The 4,111-nt window shown below is 39.7% G+C and overlaps 1 pseudogene; it reads right to left on the bottom strand.

The window, feature by feature from the left end:
- Positions 1-2,854: 2,854 nt before the first annotated feature.
- On the bottom strand, positions 2,855-3,790 carry LOC102850589 (annotated as a pseudogene).
- Between the last annotated feature and the right edge of the window lie 321 nt (positions 3,791-4,111).

The raw sequence follows: 4,111 nt of genomic DNA, 5'->3' as shown, positions 1-4,111 counted from the left end.
TAGTCTGTCTCATTATTAATAATTATAAAATTATTTCATTCTTTGGGACCCTCGATCTGCAACACATACACACACACAAATAATAAAGTAGAAAGAAAAAAAAAACAATAAAAAACTCAAACTCATGGCTGTTAACTTGTAACTGACTCACAGTGACACTCCAGCTATGATCTTTGGGTTAGCAATGAGGCTCCCTATGGACAATGCCACCAGAGCTCCCTTTTATCCTTTTGAGAGGAGAAGTCAAAAGGTTATAATTCAGATTAATAACAGAATACGGTCAAGATAGCTTTGAAAATGTGCATGCAGGTACCTCAGCCTCAAATCTAGTTGTGTTCCCAAGTTCTCAGTTCTGCCACTATTGGCTCCCCTCACCTCAAAGTCCCACTTCACATCGATTCTGCAGTTCAGCACCAATGCTGCCACCGCCCTTTTATCCCTTAAACGTCACAGTTTTGTCTAGTAGGAATTAACTCTCCTTGCTAGTTAGTAAGAAGCTGTGCTGCAATCCCAAAGGCATGTGTTTCTAATCCACCAGCCGCTTCTTCGGAAAAGAACAGGCAATTCCCTCCCATGGAATGTACTACCACTCAAAACCTGCTGCAGGATTAGATAACTATGAGTCAATTCTGACTCTAAGACACACAGCAACATAAGGGGTATGAGTTAGATAAAAGTTAAGTAAGTACCTTGCCCAGGGTATCCAATTACTAAGTGGAAAGACTAGGATATCAACTCAGTTGAGTTCTGAGGAAGAGTGATGAGCACCTCAGGAACTTGTTCCCAAACCAGTGGGGTCAGAGTGTGCTTCACCAAGGGGCCTTAGAGCTTGAGGATTTCCCAGGTAGTCTTGTTTGCAGGTTGGTAGTTTTGATTGAAAGTCTATAGTTTATTAAAAGGCTGGGTAGCACAAATCACATTGGTTAAGAGTGCTGAGTTCTTTTTTTTCCTTTTAAAAAGCTTTTCTTATTTATTATTCTTACATTTGAATGAAAGTTTACAGAGTACATTGTCACACACACTTTGCTTTTTGGTGGTCATTTGCAGTCTGATTTTTTAATTGAAATATTTTATCTGAAGGTACACAAAAATTGCCTTACCACCTACAACCAGGAAAGAATAAAATAGATGAATGGGATCTTCTAAGAATCAAATCCCTATGTATATTCAAAAACTTCTCCAACAGGATAAAAAGGAAAGCCACAGACTGGGGAAAAATATTTGGTAATGACATGTCTGATAAGGAACTTATATGTAGAATTTATAGACTTCCCCAGCATCTCAACAAGATAAACAATCCAATCATAAATTGGGCACAGGATATAAACAGACAATTCACAAAAGGAGACATTCAGATGGGAAACTTGAAGAAATGCTCAAGATCCCTAGCTCTAAGAAATTTGCAAATCAAAACAACTATAAGATATCATCTCACCCCAGTAACAATGAAAAAATTCAACAGAGCAGCAAACAACAAATGCTAATGAGGTTGTGGAGAAACTGGAACCCTTATTCATTGTTGGCAGGAGTGTAAAATGGTGCAACTACTATGAAAGCCAATATGGTACTTTCTCAAAAAGCTGGAATCAGAAATACCATTTGACCCAGCAATTCCACTCCTGGGAATAAACCCTAAAAAACCAGAACTGTCACCCAAACAGATATAAGCACACCCATGTTTATCGCAGCTTTGTTCACAATAGCAAAGAGATGGAAACAATCCAAGTGCCTATCAGCAAATGAATGGATAGAGAAGCTGCGATATATTCACACAATGGAATACTGTGCCACACTGGAAAACAAGGAACTCATAAAATATTATACAAAATGGGTGACCCCGGAGAACATTATGCTGAGTGAAATATCTCAGTCATAAAAGGACAAATACTTGTTAGTGCCACTGTTCTAAAACAGGATTGACATAGGGCCTGGGGGGAAAGTAAGAAAAGAGGGGACAAATAATGAATACTGCATTTAAATCGATGAGGGAAAGAACTGTCTAAAATAAATATCCTCTATGAGGTGGATTGATTCAATGACTGGGGTAATCGGGATGGGTGTGTCAGAGGCAGTGAGATTGGCACAGAATAGAGCAGAGTTTAGGGCTGTTGTACACAGGGTTGCTATGAGTTGCAAGCGACTTGATGGCACATAACAACAACATAATTTGCACGACAACAGTCCAGAATAAAAGGTGCATAGAAACATGGACTGGGGGCCGGAGGGAGGGAGGAAAATGTGCAACAATGAAAGAATCTTGTTAAAGAGAAAAGTGAACTGGGGGAGTAGGGAGGAAAATGTGCAACAATTTAAAAAATTGCTTTTACCATGTGACTGAGATACCAATTCTACTGCCTCCCAATAAAGAGTCAATTATTATCTACATAAGACTAAAGTAGTCATTGGTAAAACACAAGTGAGGTATCAAGCGCGGCTTCCTGAGCACTTTATGACCAATCCATTATAAACAAACACCAATCTTAAAACCAAACTTAAAACAAACAAACAAAAACCAAACAAACAAAAAAACCCCCAAACTCCAGAAGAGGTGCCATTAAACTGACTACAGACCAGAAAGTACAAGGAGCTCATTGACTATGTTCTACCAAAGGGATGCAAAGTAAAACTGAATTTATATTACAGTTCTACTTAAATGAGTTAATTCTGCCATTCCTTTCTGTGTGTATGCTTAGATTTCCTATACCCATAACAGAATGCCTTGCTTCAACAGAAAATGCTCTGCTTCTAAAAAAATAGATTGAAAAGATCTGATCATCAACTCTTGAATTTTATGCTTAATTTCTCCACTTCTCTCATTCTTTTAGCATAGGTAAGTGTAAGCAAGAAAATCTTTTCAGTAAATTGCATGCTTGGGCGGGTCGTGTCTAGAAGGATCTTGAAGGACTCTGGCAAGTGACATATATCCCACATTGCTTTTGATTTCCCATCTCTTCTTTGCTTTAAATCCCCATGCAAATGTCTTCTTTCAGGGGAAACACCCTGTGAATTTTCAGCATCCTTTTTGATTTTTGCAAAGTTGTGGCAGCTAATAGCTTTGGCAATTCTCACACCAAGCTCTATAGTAGCGAACTGGTTGCTGAATTCCTCGGCTGTCTCAATATCTTCCTCATCCCCAGCCTGGTCTATTTTCTTTTCAAGAGCCGACTTGTCAAGCTATTTTTTTTTCCTCACAAGAGTTCAAAGCCATCAATGACTCCAATATACTGAGTCAGCTCCTTCCACTGTGCTTCATTTGGGGGACTGTTCACTATGAGTTTCTTCTTGGTGTTTCAAGTTACTATACCTGAAGCATTTTCCTTTTCTACCTCTGAATCCTGAGGTTGGGGTTTTCTGTTCAAAAAGGATTTTTTTTCTGCATTTTTTTAAGTCCAGGTGGAAGCCTTTTATTAGAGTGCAGGGATGAGGAGAAAGATGAGGACGCAGAAATGAGGGTAAATAGTAATAAGGAAAGCTCTGGTGGCCTAATGGCAAGAAACCGCACTACAATCCTGAAGACGCATGGTTCAAATCCAATAGATGTTCCGCCGGAGAAGGAGGGACAATCTCCTCCTGTGCCAGTGGGATCCAATTCCATGGTACACAACAAGAAGAAGAGACAAAATAGTGATGACAGATTTATTAGACATTTACACTTGCAAAGGGATGGACCTTCCTCCCTGATAAGGATTAAAGGCTTTTCTCTGCAATTCTTGAAAATTATTCCAATGTTTAGGGAAATTCCGGAAGGGTATTCTTGATAGACATTTGCATTTGCCCATTTCTGGTCCATCTGTCAGAAATCAGAGGTTTCTTTTTTTTCTGGTTGCTTGATCTTTAGCTTCCTATGAGAGAAGCACAGAGTTTTCTGGCGCTTCATCTCCAGAATTCAACTCAAGATCACTTACATGTAGGGCAGGGGACATCAGCCCACTCCACATCTCCTTGACCAGGATCCAGCCACCTGGCAGCCATCTTCAGGCTCAGATTTTGTTTTATGACATTAATTACAGTGTCCACATTGTTGGGTGGCCTAGTGGTAAGAAGCTGTGCTGCCATCCCAAAGGCATGTGGTTCAAATCAACCACCTGCTCCACTGGATAAGGATGGGCAA

This window comes from Elephantulus edwardii, unplaced genomic scaffold (genome assembly GCF_000299155.1).
Source record: "Elephantulus edwardii isolate Elephantulus edwardi_28Jun2011 unplaced genomic scaffold, EleEdw1.0 scaffold01791, whole genome shotgun sequence".
Classification (NCBI taxonomy): Eukaryota; Metazoa; Chordata; class Mammalia; order Macroscelidea; family Macroscelididae; genus Elephantulus; species Elephantulus edwardii.
Note: the sequence above shows the minus strand (reverse complement) of the source record. Positions and strands in the feature narration are given on the sequence as shown.